Raw genomic sequence first — 17,861 nt, forward strand, 5'->3', positions numbered from 1 at the left:
CAAAAAATATTGAAATTCGATACCATTTTCGATACCAAAGTCAGATACTGTGCTAATTTTCGTTTTAAAACCTTTTTATTTTTTTATAAACAAATGAATGTTGCTTTGTGTTTGAAAATGCTTGAAATTGTAACTTCATTTCACAACAAATATCTGTCTGACTAAACAGTTCTCTTATATTACGTTAACAAATACGAGCCTCTTGTAATTCCAGGACGAAACATGAGAGAACGTGAAGACGTTAAGATTGGGCGTTTTGAAAATAAACAACCATTAAATAATGTGATAAAAAAGCGAATATTTTTGAGTATATGTATAAATATTCAACTTATTCCAACAAACATGCAACGTTAAAATCATGTCTGTATCACGTCGGTCAGTCCAGACCCATTTTTGCATGTCTGGTGGACGTTCAAAACTGGTTCAAAATCTGACAGTGAGACTAGGACCTTAACCTTAACTTAACATGGACGTCTATGACGAGTTTTCTATCTGAACGTCTGACTAGGACCTTTATTGGATGTCAGTGGACGTGCAAAAACTGCAACTGAACGCAGTAATAGACGTTCAAAAAAGACGTCGCAAACTTTCATTCTGGCATTTCAGTGGACGTCTTTTGAACGTCTGACAAAGTGTCTTTGCTCGTGCTGGGAAATATTGAAATGGACCTTGAAAGTGACATACAAGTGTTTGAATTCCACAATGTGTATGGACCCTGCAAACATGACTTTGTTCATCGCGCTGAAGCGCGGCGCACGCGAGGTCGTGCACTTCTCGAATTTTGTAACTTCGCGCGCGCTGCGCCTCAGCGCAATGAACAGTCATATTTGCAGGGTTCATACACCTCTATAAAGGTGGAATTCAAGCGCTTGTACCAATATTTCCCAGCACGTTAAACTTAATTAAGTTAAATATTTATACATATACTCTAAATGATTCGAAATATTGCTTTTTATCACATTATTAAATGGTTGTTCATTTTCAAAACGCCCAATCTTAACGTCTTCACGTTCTTTTCATGTTTTGTCCTGGAATTATAAGAGGCTCGTATTTGTTAACGTAATACAAGAGCTCTGCTCAGTCAGATAGCTATTTGTTGTGAAACGAATTAGTTACAATTTCAAGCATTTTCAAGTACTTTAGCCTACATTCCAGCACTTTTCAAACCTGAAACACACTGAAACACAAAGCAGCATTAAAATTGGTCAGGTAAGTGTTCATTCCCCTGTTGTTGAGGGGTGTTTCTTTTACACTACCACATATAGTTTTGGACAACACTGCAAAGCGGAAAGTATAAACGCCTACACCGCTCACGGAGTCGAGCGCTATGGTCACTCAACCAGGCTTTAGCGCCCTTCGTTGAAATGTTCCAAAAGCACCGCTTGCAAACTGGCTTGTTCATGTCCTTCGGTTTTCCATCTGTATCTGCTTCGAATCCAACATCACTGCATTTGCTTTAGCTGCCATTTTAGCATTACAAACTGTCCTGTGCATTACGGCAGCTTGGGTGGGTCAAACGAAAGCACATTTTATGTAAAAAGAATCGATACTTAAGAGAAACGAGTATTGTACCGTTTCAGAATGTTCAGTATCGATACATATCGATATATCGATTTTTTTGACAACACTTTTCCCAACACAGCAATGAGGTGAGGGAGCCAGCACAAGAGCTGGATTGAAGACAGGATGATCCGAACGAAGCAGATCCCAAAAGATTCAAGTCCACCGATTGGAAATAGGCAGTATTACTTATTGTAAAGTCCAAATACCCATAGGTTTGTATCAGGAGAAAGAAAAGAAAGTAAGAAGAAAGTGAGACCGGGAGGAAGCGGCAGCCAGACGCGCACAGCGTTCTCCAACCCGGAAGCATCCGAGAAGCGATGGGACTCCTTGGGAAGCTTTTGTCTTTAATAAACTTTGTACTCTACTCTGATACCATACCCAACTGCTTTTGACTGTTCTTGGTCATCAATAAGGTTCAAATTTCAATGACAGTACATTATAGCACACATGTTTATGTGTTGTTTTTCAACCAGGGCAGTGTAGATCATCAACATCACACTATACAGTTATTGAGGATATTCCAGTAGGTAGTGCGTCAGAGTCCACTTACAGTGACAGTGACATCAGCGAAGGAGAATATGAGCCAGATGTGAGACGAAGCGAAAAAAAGCGAAAAATAACAAAACGAGGAAGGGAACAAAGGAAATGAGGGAGGTTTAAATAATTAGCAAAGAAAACAGAATGTCAGAGGCAGGAATAGAATCTGGAGATACAAGGTTATTGATTCCCTTTGAGTCCCACCTATGTTCATGGGGATTTTTGAGGTGAAAGCGCAGGGTGAGGTACCCATTGAGTTATTCTCCAATCTGTTTCGAGACTCACTAATAGATGAGACTGTTTTTGAGGGATTTCATACAAGGAAATAGCTGTGGAATAACCTGAATATTTTGACATCACTGCCTATCTTTATTTATCCAATTCAAGCTAAATTGTAGCCTGAACAGCATTAAATCGCAATTAACTGTTCAAATGTTAAGAGCTGTTTGTTTCAAGATTATTTTAACAGAACAAAACTTACTTGTTTTAATGAAAAGAGGATAGATTCTCACAATTTGTTATATATTTGGGCAATTTTTATAGAAAATATTCACTCTGTTCTTGTATGGTGTCCACATATGTGGACAGTTGAATAACTTTATTTTAAAAACATTTTTATGTAAAATAATAAACCATTTGACTTTTTATGCAAGTCAGACTAATAAAAACAATTATTTAAATCTAGCCACAAGTGGAGATTGCAGGTTCACACACGTATAGGCTTAAGCAGCCAAAGAAAACCAATTTGTTGTTTTGAGCAAATGTTTGACCTTTGTCAGCTCTCAGTATCATTCGTAATATTATAATATTATAATAATATAGACTGTTTTACCACTCCGTAGGATGACTAATGGAACTAGCTATACGTTAAATAATAGTTAGTTAGTTACCTAGCTAGTGCTAGCTGGTGTCACCTTACCCTGGTATGAGTAAATAAATTCTTCTACAAACAATTTGTAGCCTCTATTCAACTTTGAACCCTTCGTTGTTGAATGTTTTCCAACAATACTGGAAACGTATTTAAAATTCAGTCTCGGCAGCGACAACAGGGATGAAGTAAATACACGCTTCATGCTGAGGTGAATTGATAACAACTATCTTCTGCGAGTACCGGAACTTGTTTTACCCGGCGGTGACGTATTTCCGCTTTGTTGTGAAAAGGGCCTATCGCAAGCAGAAAGTGGTGTGACTACCTGATCCGTACACCCTGCCCGATCCGTACCGAACATGCGCGAGAAAATGTGCGCATGCGCGTTGCGATTGGCCCAGGCACGTATCTGGCAGATATTTTGCGCATGCGGTAACACTTTACGACACTACTAGATGCGAAGTAGTGAACGGAGTGTGTGATCGTACGAGAAGCGTTGTAATAAAAAATGAAGGATTTCAGATTTTATGGCGAGTTAAAGTAGTATATCTCCCACGGTTTATTCAGATCAACTTATGATAAAAATATGCGATGTGAAATTCGTCGTGTATCTGAAAACTTTATGGTTGAAGGTAAGTTGAATTCAAACCATGTTCCATGGTAACAGTCGGTCTTGTCGTGGAATATATTCATTATTTTATTACACTTCTTGCACCCCAAACGAATGTTCTCCCCAATGTAACCAATGTATAAATCTATCTCTCATATATATACATATTATAATATATGCAGAGCCGGAGTGGCTAATCGGGAGATTCGGGAGGATTCCCGATGGGCCGGCTCATGTCAGTCTCTAGTTTGGGCCGATTGGGAGGGAAAAATAATTTTGGGCCGGATTTGGGCATGAAACTCCCGGACTGAAAAAGTGTCCCATACCGGCCCTGAATATATGTGCATGTATATGTAACGCAGCTCGCGCTGCGAAGCGAGAGGACAGACACAAGTGCTGAGAAGAGCAAGATTTATTAAAGGACATACCATAATCGTCGTCGTAGTAACAGGCAGGGGTCGCAACGGGAGAGCCATCAAGGTTAGACAGGTACAGGGGCATTACGAACAGAGAGTACACGAACCAAGGCAGGGCAACACAGAACAGAGAAACATCCAAAAGTTAAACAGAGAAAATACCAGACTGTCAGGAACAGCACATGATACCCGTGTGATGCGGTTCACCTGCCGCTCATCGCCCCTCCCCTTTGCTACTATTTAAGCTTCCTCCTCTCTCTTCCGGGTTGCGAAGTATTGTTGCCATGCCACATACCAAGCGTTTTCTCAGTGTTACTGCTCTCCCGTGTACCGACCTCTGCTCTCCTCCTAGACCTCGTCCCCTGCCTAGTCCCTTTGTACCTCCTGGCTTCTGTCTCATCGGCGTGACCCTGGACTGTCCTGACTACGATCACATCACTCCTGCACTACACCCCCTGAACAGAGTTACTCGCCTGTTTGATCACTCCGTAATTGCTGTTTCAATAAAAGCGGCTATTATCCGCACTTGGATCCTTGTCTGCCTGATCAGTACGTTACATAATACTTCGCCCTATACAACGGATCCAGCGGACGTACCTGCACTCCTGGCTCAGCAAGGACATACCATCGCCGTACTCCAAGGAGAGGTTCGACAGCTTATCGTGGCTATGAACGTCCAGGCCATCCAGTCAGTTCGATATCAGGCTGCTGTAGCCGCCGCTCCGCCCGTCCTTCCTCCCTGCATTCCTGTAGCAGTACCGGAGCGGTATGACGGCTCTCCGGAACGTTGTCAGAACTTTTTAATGCAATGCTCCTTGTACTTCGAGCATCACCCTGCCCAGTTCCCTACCGAGAAGCACAGGATAGACTTCGTATTGACGCATCTCACTGGAGAGGCCGGTGCCTGGGGAACCGCCCTGTGGAACAGCAAAGACCAGTCTCTCGACTCTGAGGAGCAGTTCTCTGCGTTGTTCAAGTCGGTGTTCGACCACCCGGCAGCAGGTAGAGACGTGGGCACCCTGTTGTGCGAAATTCGTCAAGAGCAACGTAGCGCAGCGGATTACGCTCGAGAGTTCCGTACCCTGGCTGCCGGTAGCGGGTGGAGCGAACCAGCCCTCAAAACCGTGTTCCGTAAAGGATTAAGACAGGACTTGCAAGTAGAGCTCGCCTGTCGCAGTGAAGAGCAGTCGCTGTCGGACTTCATTCAAACAGCTGTGAACGTCGACAAGCTGTTACTCGCCCACCGTCAGACGTCTTGTGGGAATCCACCCTCCTTCGCGTCGTATCGACAAGTCCTGCCATTGCCTAACACACCAGGAGAGGGTTCGGAGCCTATGCAATTAGGCAGGACCCCGCTGTCCTCGCACGAAAGGTCTCGGCGTCTTCAGGAGAACCTCTGCCTGTACTGCGGTGAGAGCGGCCACTTCCGTGTTCGTTGCCCAGTTCGCCCAGCTCGCGCTGGAGAGGAGAGCCCCACCAGCAGACACATAAGCAACCCCGTTTTCTGCTTAGATCGTCACAATCAACTGAATGTGCCTGTGCAAGTCATCTGGGGTGGCATGTCCACTCACCTGTCAGCACTCGTAGACTCCGGGGCTGCAGGTAATATCCTAGATGTTGACATGGCCCGCCGATTACGTATTCCCACTACGTCAGTCAGTCCTCCCTTACGAGTTAACGCGCTGAATGGCCAACCTATAGGTGAGGGATTGATTACCCAGTGTACGGTGCCTATCACACTCCAGATAGGTCTGTTTCATACCGAGACTGTTCAGTTCCTGCTCCTGCCGTCGCCCCGTGATCCTGTTGTTCTCGGCTTTCCCTGGCTGTCTCTACATAACCCGGATATCTCCTGGAAAACTAGAGAAATCGCGAAATGGGGTTCTCACTGCTTCAAGCATTGCATATACTTACCTCTCCGGTCTTCGTCCATAGAAAGCCCCGATTCCCCTCTCGAAACTGCCGTTCCTGCTCAGTACCGGAGTTACGCAGACGTCTTCTGTAAAGAAAGCGCCAGTCACCTGCCACCACACAGACCGGGGGACTGTGCTATTGATCTGCTGCCCGGCTCCCCGCTCCCACGCAAAACGAAACCATACGCTTTGTCCCGTCCTGAAGATTCGGCAATGGAAAAGTATATAGACGAGGCCCTTCAGAAGGGGTTTATCCGTCCCTCTACATCACCCGTAGCTGCAGGGTTCTTCTTTGTAGAGAAGAAGGATGGAGGGCTGCGTCCCTGTATAGACTATCGCTCCTTAAACGCTGTCACCTCCAAGTTTGTGTACCCCCTTCCGTTCATCTCTGCATCGCAAGAACGCCTCAGGGAGGCGCGTGTGTTCACCAAGTTGGACTTGCGGAGTGCCTATAACCTGATTCGCATTCGTGAGGGGGACGAATGGAAAACTGCATTTGTGACTGCCCGAGGCCACTACGAGTATCTCGTCATGCCGTATGGGCTTGCCAATAGCCCGTCTGTCTTCCAGGCTTTCATGGATGACATATTCCGTGACTTGATAGGGAAGTTTGTCATAGTTTACATAGACGACATCCTAATATATTCCACCTCCGTCGCGGAACATGTCCGACATGTCACTGCAGTGCTAGCCCGTCTACGGCAGCATCGCCTCTACGCCAAAGCGGAGAAATGCGAGTTTCATCGGACTTCCGTGACCTTCCTCGGTTGCACTTTATCCCCTGGGCAGGTCTCCATGAACCTGGACAAGGTGTCGGCTGTCACGCAATGGCCTGTGCCTCGGACGAGAAAGGAACTACAGCGTTTCATCGGGTTTGCCAACTTCTATCGCCGCTTCATCAGGGGTTTTGGTTCGCTGGCCACTCCGCTCACCAACCTCCTTCGGGGTGGGCGGCATCTGCGGCTGGACTGGACACCCGAGGCTGATCGGGCATTTTCGTTGCTTAAGGGGGCGTTCACCTCGGCACCTATTCTGCATCTCCCTGATCCCCAAGTCCCTTTTGTGGTGGAGGTCGATGCCTCGGCGGTGGGTGTGGGAGCTATTCTCTCCCAACGCCAAGGAAACCCCCCTAAGTTGGTCCCTTGTGCCTTCTACTCCAAGAAACTACAACCGGCCGAACAAAACTACGACGTTGGTAACCGAGAACTTCTAGCGATAAAACTCGCTTTAGAGCAGTGGAGACACTGGTTAGAGGGGGCTGAACATCCGTTTGTCATCTACACAGACCATAAAAACCTGGAATACCTGAAGGAAGCCAAACGACTGAATCCCCGACAAGCCAGATGGGCATTGTTCTTCTCCCGGTTTCGATTCTCCGTTTCCTACCGGCCTGGTTCAAAGAACACTAAAGCAGATGCCCTGTCACGTATACATGAAAAGGATCCCACGGACAAAATACCGGAGTATGTACTGCCTCGCACCTGTTTCCTGGCCGCTGTTCGTTGGAACCTGCAAGGCGAATTGGAAAACGCTCTACACAGTGATCCCAGCCCTGACGACTGCCCAGAAGGAAAGCAGTATGTTCCTGTGTCGCTGAGAGGGCGCTTCCTACAGCTTGCACACGATACCGCAGGTACTGGTCACCCCGGAATCACACGCACTACACATCTCCTGTCACGGCGGTATTGGTGGGCGTCCCTGAAAGACGACGTGCGGGACTATATATTGGCGTGTAGCGTATGCGCTAAGAGTCGCACTCCTCGAACACTCCCTGTAGGGAAACTGTTACCGCTCTCGATTCCACGCCGTCCCTGGTCACACATAGCGATGGACTTTATCACTGACCTGCCCAAGTCCGAGGGGAATACAGTCGTTTTAGTCGTAGTTGACAGATTCTCAAAAATGTGTCGCTTGATTCCCTTTCCAGGGCTGCCCACTGCCATGGAAACAGCCCAAGCCGTTTTTACGTTCGTTTTCCGCGTCTTCGGGTTACCAGAAGATATTGTCTCAGATCGCGGAGTCCAATTCACCTCACAGTTGTGGAGACAGTTCTGCAAATTACTCGGGGTCGTAGTGAGCCTTACCTCCGGGTATCACCCTCAGTCTAACGGAGAAGTGGAAAGAGTGAATCAGGAAATAGGGGGATTCCTAAGGCGATACTGTGTCTCTCAATCCAGCTGGAGCAAGTACTTACCCTGGGCTGAATATGCCCGTAATTCCCTTATGCATTCTTCCACCAAGATGACCCCATTCCAATGTGTATATGGCTATCAACCTGCTTTCTTTCCGTGGGACAATACGCCATCAGACGTCCCGGCGTTGGACGACTGGTTCAAGAACAGCGCGCGAACATGGGAGCGGGCCCACGTACACCTACGCCGTGCCTTGCATACTCGGAGGCTCCATGCTGACCGTCGCCGCCTGCCCACTCTGGTCTACCACCCAGGTCAGAGAGTGTGGTTGTCCACTCGTAACCTGAACCTGCGACAGAATTGTAAGAAGCTCAGCTCGAAGTACATCGGGCCCTTCAAGGTCCTGAGTCGAGTCAATGCAGTGTCCTATAAATTGCAGCTCCCTCCTCAGTATCGCATACATCCTGTCTTTCATGTTTCACTGCTTAAGCCTGTGTTTTACAGCCCCATGTCTGCTGCCACGCCGCTCGCCAAGCCACCAGAGCCGCTGGAGCTCGACGGTCGTCCTGCCTACCTCATTCAGGACATCCTGGAGTCCCGTCGACGTCGGGGTGGGCTTCAGTATCTCATTGAGTGGGAGGGCTATGGTCCTGAGGAGCGGGCGTGGGTCCCCGCGCGGGATGTGTTAGACCCTCCTCTCATCGCTGAATTCCACGCTGCTCATCCTAACTTCCCTGCTCCCAGGCGTCGTGGCCGGCCCCCGTCTAACCGATCTGTTGCGGCTGGAGCCGCTCGTCAGAGGGGGGGTACTGTCAGGAACAGCACATGATACCCGTGTGATGCGGTTCACCTGTCGCTCATCGCCCCTCCCCTTTGCTACTATTTAAGCTTCCTCCTCTCTCTTCCGGGTTGCGAAGTATTGTTGCCATGCCACATACCAAGCGTTTTCTCAGTGTTACTGCTCTCCCGTGTACCGACCTCTGCTCTCCTCCTAGACCTCGTCCCCTGCCTAGTCCCTTTGTACCTCCTGGCTTCTGTCTCATCGGCGTGACCCTGGACTGTCCTGACTACGATCACATCACTCCTGCACTACACCCCCTGAACAGAGTTACTCGCCTGTTTGATCACTCCGTAATTGCTGTTTCAATAAAAGCGGCTATTATCCACACTTGGATCCTTGTCTGCCTGATCAGTACGTTACACAGACAAAGGACAAGGGAGACTCGGGGGCTTATATACATTGAACTAAACTAGGGACAGGTGACGGCAATGACACAGGGGCGTGGTAACAAACAGGGAATCACGGAGACAAAAGAGCGGGGCGGGATAAACAGGCACGGAACAACAGAACCACGAGGAACAGAGACGGAGTGACAGCGGGGAGAGGGGGCGTAGCCATACGTGACAGTATATATCCGCAGTTACAATTATAATAAATATAATTTATTATTATTTTATTACTATTATTATTTAATTGTTATTACTACTATTATTATTTTTAACTGTTTACAAAGGTGTCGTAAAATGTTAACGCATGCGCAAAATATCTGCCCGATACGTGCCTGGGCCAATCGCAACGCGCATGCGCACATTTTCTCGTGCATGCTCGGTACGGATCGGGCAGGGTGTACGGCTCGGGTAGTCACAAGGGTGTGACAAATTTTCCTCGCGCAAGCAACTCTCTCCTCGAGAGTCGGTTTGCTTGCGCGAGAGTAGTTTTGCTCGCGCTAGGAAGCTCTCTCCGCGCGCGCAAGAGCATTTTTGCTCATGCGAAATGATTTTCCGCGCTCGCGATTATTGACTTGGATTTGACGCCATATAAAATCGCTCTCCGTCGCCGAGTCGCCAGCATCGCGTCACGTGGGGGCGTGTCCAACATCACGCCGGCATGCAGCATGTGACAGATATACAAATCCAGTTTTTAAAGCAGGACGCAATATTTATTTATTTAATTTTTCTATTGATGACAGGACACACGATTATAAAGGAGTTTATAATTTGTGTCCATTTACACCTCCCCTCCGCTGACAATTTACACTTGCCACATATGTTTTTTTTCCTTTATTGCACGTATTGCATCATTTGTACATTATATATATATGTACAAATGATGCAATACGTGCAATAAAGGAAAAAAAAACATTAAAGTGCAGTTCCAGAATAACTAAGTGAGAAGTATTTTAAAGTTTGATTTAAAAATGTCTAAAGTCATGGCTCTTCTAATGTTTTTATTCAGCTACTTTTGTGTAAGAGCGGCATTGTTACGACCCTGCGTGGTCGTTTGTGGGTTATGTGTGTTTTGCAGGTTTGGCTCCGCCCCTGATCATCCGTCAAGTCGGTCCACCTGGGTTACGAGTTGTCTACGTATGCAAGTTGTTCCTGATTGGCCTTTGGCCTGTGTAAAGCCACCGGAGCCCTGGATGATGGCGGCGCTTATACCTCCCCTTTGCCAGACTTGCATTATGCTGGGAGTTTGTTTATATTGTGTTGGTTGCCCTTGATACAATTAGATACACAACTATATTTATATCTATATCCATCTCCATCTAGTTATAATTGTAGAGTGTATTAGGAGAATGGGGGGAGTCGGTGCTCTCTTTGACGTTTGTTTTATTGTTGTATTGTTGTAGGTAGGTAGTTAGGTGAGTTTTGTGTTTTTCTTTATGTGTGTGTGTGTAGGTAAGGTATTTTGCGTTGACGGGAAGGTTTTGTTGTTTTTGTTCTTTTGGAGCTGCCGATTTCCAACGCCACAACCCCAGTTGTATGTACGCAATAAACATCACTTTTATTCATTTCATTACCCGTTTTTCTTTGCCGTTATTTACAATGTACTCCCTCAGTACCTAGACGGTGGGGGACCGTAACAGTTGGGGGCTCGTCCTCTGCGTTTTTTCTCTTTTTTTTGGTGGTGGCGTGTTTGGTTTGTTGGTTTTGGGCGTCGTGATTCTGGCAAGTTGCTTTCGTTATGTCGGGGCGTTTCAAGCTTGAGCAGTTTACACTTTTCCCTACGGTAGAGCAGTTCGATTTGTGTCGTAAGGACGATCTGCTGACGGTAGCGGAATTTTTTTATATTAAAGTATCGCGTTCAGCCACTAAACGGGTTATAAAGTCGGTGTTTTATGAAGAGTTGGTACAGCGTCAGGTTCTTCCAGCGCAGGTGGGGGCGTCTGACAAAGACGAGGACGGTATGGCATCAGCTGACGTTGTTAAAGTCGCAGACGCCGCTGACGTCAGCCCCTCGCTGCAAGATCCTGTGATAGCGCTCCGTTTGAAGGAGTTGGATCTGGAGTTGAGTCGACAACGTGTACGGGCTTTAGAATTAGAGGCTCATAGGGATATAAAAATACATGAGTTGGAGTTGGAGCTTGAGACGCGACGTGGTCACAATCCTCTTTCTAGATCTCCCTCTCCTGTTCCTCTAGTTCCTAATAGTTCTAGTCCGTCATGCCCTGTCCCTGCTCCTCGTAGAGTAACTTCTCCACCTTTGCCAGGTTTTGACATTACTAAAAATCTGTCTGTTGTGCCTTTATTTCGGGAAACCGAAGTGGATACTTATTTCCCTGTGTTTGAGCGTATTGCAACCACGCTGCAGTGGCCCAGAGACTTGGTCTCTATTGTTGCAATGCAAATTAGTTGGACGAGCGCAAGAGATTTGTTCTGCCCTGACATTAGAACAAAGTTTGGATTACGATACTGTAAAAACAGCGGTGTTAAGAGCATATGAACTAGTTCCCGAAGCCTATCACCAGCGGTTTCGTGGTCATGTTAAATCGTCCACTCAAACTTATGTAGAGTTCGCAAGAGAAAAAACAGCCTTGTTGGAAAAGTGGTGTGCGGCGTGTAAAGTCAGTACTTTAGACCAGTTCAAGGAATTAATTTTACTCGAGGAATTCAAAAAGTGTGCATCGGAAAAGCTTGTGGTTCATCTAAATGAGCAAAAAGTTGCGTCCGTAACGGAGGCCGCTGTACTGGCTGATGAGTTTGTGCTTACGCACAAGTTGGTTTTTCCTTCGGGTCGGCGTGAACGACAGACCTCACGGAAGGATGTTAAAACGGAAAGTGAGGATCGGACAACCAATTCTGATGTCCGTGAGTGTTTTTATTGCCATGAGGTAGGACACTTAATTGCTATCTGCCCGAAGTTAAAGCGGAAAAATCACAAATAGGCCGTAAGGTGAACCCCGTTTTCGTTCTGATCCGCTCCGCGATCTCCGAACTACATGCCCGTTAGCTGATAAAATTGATCAAGTTATATTGCACTTACCAAAAAAGTTTCGCGTCACAGAATCCTGTACTTTGTTTGAACCGAGATGTTTTCTGAAGAACTATTTTCCTCACGCTGAATGACGATTTTGACGTCAAAAGACACCGCGTGACCGCGCTAAACCAATCACGTAACCGATTTACGACAACAAACGGGAAAAAATGACAACCTGCCTAGTGCTGTCAAATATAACCTACAGAAAGAAATCTCCCAAAATATAATTTTATAGTGGGCATAAAATAATTATCAAAAATATCGTTGATTAATATTATTTTATGCCCACTTTATATACAATAACGCACTATTTAATGATAGTGCGTTAATTTGGGCCAAATTAATACTATTTACAGCACAAATCACAATTATGCAAGTGACCTTTCATGTTGTCAGTTGATCAATTAATGGAAATAATTCCAATAATTATTGATAGCCATCCATGTGTTTGTAACAGGGGCTAAATGAATTCCAAGCAGTGCTTTATAGAACAAACAACTGGAGCAAGTGGATGATAAGGTTACCTTTTCATGTTGTCATTTTTATAAATAAATGGAAATAATTGTAATTATCAATAATTATCAATAAGGACCCTTCAGGTATTCATTTATTCACTAACAACACATAAAAAACTATCAAAACAATGAGGGCATACACATAAACTGGCATAAACTTATATACGTATATACATAACCATAATAAAAGGAATGACACAAATAGAATAGAGGTAAAATCACACACACACACACACACATACACACACACACACACAGTGTATGACATGTAGAACAGAATGAGGGGTTGGATTTCTTGTCATCATGTCACTTGAAGGTTTCCATCTTCCAGTCTCTGTCCTTGATGTGAATGAGGACGCTCTGGTCATCCTTCATTTCAGCAGCTTCCTGCAACTTGCCTTGTACAAAAGAAAAGAACAAAGGATGAATAAATAGGCAGGCAAAAAAATGAAGACTTCATTTTTCCTGGTGGTGTGGTGTTGTAAAAATGGTGCTAAGTGTTAAGTCTGTGTTTTTGTCAAAGCTTCTTTATGGCGTCTGCCACCCGCAACGACAAATTTGCAGCCTTTCTTGCAAATGATGCAGATGTCAGGAAGAACGGGGCCAGAGCTCGAGATGGAGAGGCTTGATCTGGACCGAAGTGTCCTGGTTGGAGTAGTCCCAGTAGTTTGGGGGTCCTGTTGGTCATCTCCCCTCTCTGTTTCTCGCACGAGACGCCGTTTAGTTCTTTTGATCTCTCGCTGGTCAATACACCTCCGTTACATGTGGGATGTAAACCCGCGTCATCGGGAATTTCTTCAAATCCAGTTCAAGAGTGTTTGAAACTTTCTGCTACGTCTCTGCACTCGCCCCGCAACTCTAGCCACTGCCGAAGACTATTTCGATAAGTATTCCACTTTGTGCTGGTGAAATTCTGTATTTCCTCATGTTTAACAGACGATATATGCATGTAACAAATCTTATGTTTCGAAGATTTCTTTTTTTGAACACTTTCGGATGAGATTTCCTATTCTTCGGTACCGCTGGATCAACGCGCTGCTACAACGACGTCTGCTTGTGTTTACTAGCTCAGCTGACATACCAGCTATCCGATTGGTCCATTCTGATGACGTCTCAACCGTGGCACCTCTCAAGAGCCAAAGTGTTATTACGCCTACCAGGCACTAGTCCTTCCATTAACACTAGAAGTCCCAGAGAAGGGTCTTTCAACACTTCTACCATCGGAACCCAGAGAAGGGTCGAGAGAACTGAAGGATTTTAGCTAACACCCTATTATCAGCTGTAAGCAGGCACTTTTGTCCTGTAAATAAGGCCATTACTGGCGCACCACAGGAGGGGGCATGCTTCAGCTCACAACTAATTGTTGTTTTCCATTGAGTTTAGCCATTTAGTTTCTAGTTAGTTCTATTTAGTTTATTGTATTTTATAATATAAAGGTTATATATTGTATTTAGTTTAGTTTTATCTGAGCAACAAAGCACAAACAATAAATTATTTTTTTATATTTTAAATAGAAAATTAGAAATTTTATAGCCAGGTACATGTGAGCAATGACCAGAAGCATTTGTGTCTAAGTCAGGAGGACTGAAATTTCAGCATGAGAAACATACAAAAGAACAACTGTTATGTTTCCATGCTTTTTTATGTTCCATGCTTTTTATTATTGCCATAAAATTATACAAAAAATACAAGGAATAAAACAATTCCACACATATTTACAATAGGCTGCAGTGCAGGGCTGTGTGTGTGTGTGTGTGTGTGTGTGTGTGTGAGTGGCATGTCCTTCTTGTGTGACTAGCACTTCAGCAGTCACTCAGCAGTCTGTCAGAACATGCCTGGCACTGCCAGGGTATCTCCCTGGTACATTTGCCACACGTGTATCTGTAGCAGTCGACACATCTCACATTTGCACAATTGTTCATGAGTGTTCTCATCACGCTGTCGTGCACCTCTCGAATTTTGTAACTTTGTGCGCGCGCCGCGCTTCAGCGCAATGAACAGTCATGTTTGCAGGGTTCATACACCTTTACAAGGTGGAATTAAAACACTTGTACATCACTTTCAAGGTCCATTTCAATATTTCTCAGCACGTTAAACTTAATTTAAAATATTTATACATATACTCGAAATGATTAGAAATAATTCGCTTTTTTATCACATTTTCAAAACACTCAATCTTAACGTCTTCACATTCTCTCCTGTTTCGTCCTGGAATTACAAGAGGCTCGTATTTGTAATGTAATACAAGAGAGCTGTTCAGTCAGACAGATATTTGTTGTGAAACGAAGTAGTTACACTTTAAAGTATTTTCAAACACTTTACCCTAAATTCCAGCACTTTTCAAATCTGAAACACATTAAAATTCGTCAGGGAAATCATTCATTCATTCATTCATTTATTATTAATGACCACACAACAAGTTGGTGGAATTTGCTTTCGGTACAGCATAACATACTCATACATCTCTGTGTCCAAAAAAACATAAATACTCAATCCAAAAAACTAAATTCATGACTAAATGACTTTGAAGTGAACGATTGGAACCGGCTCCACAATGGGAGCCGTTTTAGGATCCTATTTGGGAGCCGCTTTTTCCTTCAGTATTGCGCTTGTGCTCTGCAAGTGCCACAGTGCCACAGTTTTTCTTCCAACATCGTTTTTATTTGTCCTTTGGTGCCTCGCTGTCTCTCCCTCTCCTTGCACGTATTGCTCTGCTTCGGCCAGTGGTAGAGAGCGGAGAGTTTATTTCCTCAGTCGGTGCCTAAGCATAATTGGCACGTCGTGACCAGCGTGAGGGTCCGTGCGCCGAAAATGATGCAATCGCGGTGGCTCCGCCCCTGCGTGAGGAGGGGTGCGAAGCGAGGTCGTGCACCTCTTCAGCGCAATGAACAAAGTTATGTATGCCGGGTTCATACACCTTTACAAGGTGGAATTCAAGCACTTGTACGTCAATTTTCAATATTGAAATAGGCCATTTTCAATATTTCTCAGCACCTTAAACCTAAATATTTATACATATACTCGAAATTATTCGAAATAATTCGCTTTTTTATCACATCGATTCAGTCAGACATCTATTTGTTGTGAAACAAAATACAGTTACATTTTCAAGTACTTTAGCCTACTTTAGCACTTTTCAAACCTGGAACACAATGCAACATTAATTTTCGTCAGGTAAATGTTCCTTCCCCTGTTTTTGAGGGGTGTTTCTTTATACTACCACATATCGTTACGGACAACACTGCAAAGAATGTCTCCACTGCCCGCATGTCAAGCGTGTGCTCCATACATCTGACCAATCACACACAGCTTTCAGTTAATAATGTGGTGGGAAAACACTAAGAAAAATAGTCTCCACTTTTTTTGTGGAAACGGCAGGCAATTGGCCAAGCTGTATTGTGTTCTATTTTGTCATAATTTAATAATTGGTTATAGTAAAAATTTTATTTATAAAGCATTGTTATGCAGCATTTTTACTCATCACAAGTGCTTAACAATGTCAATAATGAAACAAAATGTTATAAAATTAGGTTTGAGCTATTAATTAATAATGTAAAAAATATATATGGGGAGCCGTTTGGGAGCCGAAAAGAGCCGGCTCTCCACAGTAAGAAGAGCCATTAGAGCCACATCTCAAAATGGAGCCGAAAATCCCATCACTATGCCGAACTGAACTGTTTGGGGCGGTCTGCCGACTTTTATATGACTCAAAGAGCCAATCAGGAATAAGCAACGAAATATCTTCACGCTGTAAAGCAAAATGCATTTTTGTGATTGGTTCAGAGATAATTAAAAAAATAGCCGTTGCTTGCATTGTGGTTGGGGGGGCAAAGACAATTTGGGGGGTGCAATGCCCCCCTCAGCCCCCCCAGCGCCGGCCCTGGGAGCAGGTGTGGTGAAATATTTAATAGAATAAAACGTAATTTAAAAACATATTCTTGGTTGCTAATAGGGCACATTAGTATCAAAGAGCAGTACTAATCAAAACTTAGTATGGCTGCAGGGACTTTGCAATGAAAGGAAATTTGACTAAATTATTTTTACTACATGGACTGGTCTACAACCTTTAAAGTTCATGAAAAATGATGCCAATAAGGTGCACATGCAGTTTAGCAGTAGAAGCAAAGAACTTGCACCAACATCCATGACAGTTTGGTCTGAAACAAGCACACGTAGTCCACTGGAGGATGTTTGGTAGGGCCCTGGCAGTGCGCCTGCTTTCAGGTTCATTACCTTCTCCAGCCCTCACATAATGGCCTGCATCCTGATTCTTCCCTCCTGCTCACAAGATTGTGATGGGAGACGAGCAAACCTCCTTGAGACAGCACATGTGGATGCACCACCCTAGAGGAGCTGGACAACCTGTCTGAGGTTCTGCCTCATGATACCAGCAGTGAAGAGAAACTACAGCACTATAGAGGAGAAACTGGAGTAGTCAACTGTGGCCAGTGGTTGTCTTACTCTGGAAAGGCTGAAGCAGTTGTCACTTTCAGAGCAGATGAGCGACACTCACGATTCGACACTGCCGATTTTATCCCTGAAGTTTGACTTGTTCTGTGCCGATTTAAGTGCAATTTGAGCAGGGTAGTATAAAGCTCTTTTGTGACCATCCCTAATCTTGTGAGGGCATGATTCAGATGCACAAACTTGATACCACAAGCTCAACATCTACATGAACAGTGTCAAGCATCAACTGACTTGGATGTACACAATTTCTCTTCAGCATACATGCTAGGTTTCCTTCCTTTGAAGAAAGGCAATTTTGACAAACTCTCCCCATCTACAATTCTGTAGCAACTCCTCTTGGTAGGCAAGTTTGCTCATACACCAAAAGTAAGTAGAGTGGGTACCAGATTTGTACTGCACACCACTGGGTTTCAAGAGATTTACATTTCACAAATGTATTGCACCATACGGCAGAGAACACACCCTCCCAAGTGCTAGGTTAGTGAAACAAGACTTTAGGGTAGGAGAGTCCTTGCGTGATGGGCACAGCAAACCCCGAGAACATGGTTTTTCATCCATTAAAAAAAATTGCAAGACAACTCA

The 17,861-nt window shown here is 44.8% G+C and overlaps 1 long non-coding RNA gene across 1 annotated transcript; it reads right to left on the reverse strand.

Moving 5' to 3' along the window:
* Window positions 1-5,320: 5,320 nt before the first annotated feature.
* Window positions 5,321-6,249, reverse strand: LOC143509734 (uncharacterized). Its single transcript, XR_013129755.1, has 3 exons — window positions 5,757-6,249; window positions 5,566-5,689; window positions 5,321-5,452 (listed from the first exon to the last, which is right to left on the reverse strand). It is a non-coding gene; the product is annotated as an uncharacterized LOC143509734 (long non-coding RNA).
* Window positions 6,250-17,861: the final 11,612 nt, after the last annotated feature.

The sequence above is a fragment of the Brachyhypopomus gauderio genome, chromosome 3 (genome assembly GCF_052324685.1).
Source record: "Brachyhypopomus gauderio isolate BG-103 chromosome 3, BGAUD_0.2, whole genome shotgun sequence".
NCBI classification, from domain to species: domain Eukaryota; kingdom Metazoa; phylum Chordata; class Actinopteri; order Gymnotiformes; family Hypopomidae; genus Brachyhypopomus; species Brachyhypopomus gauderio.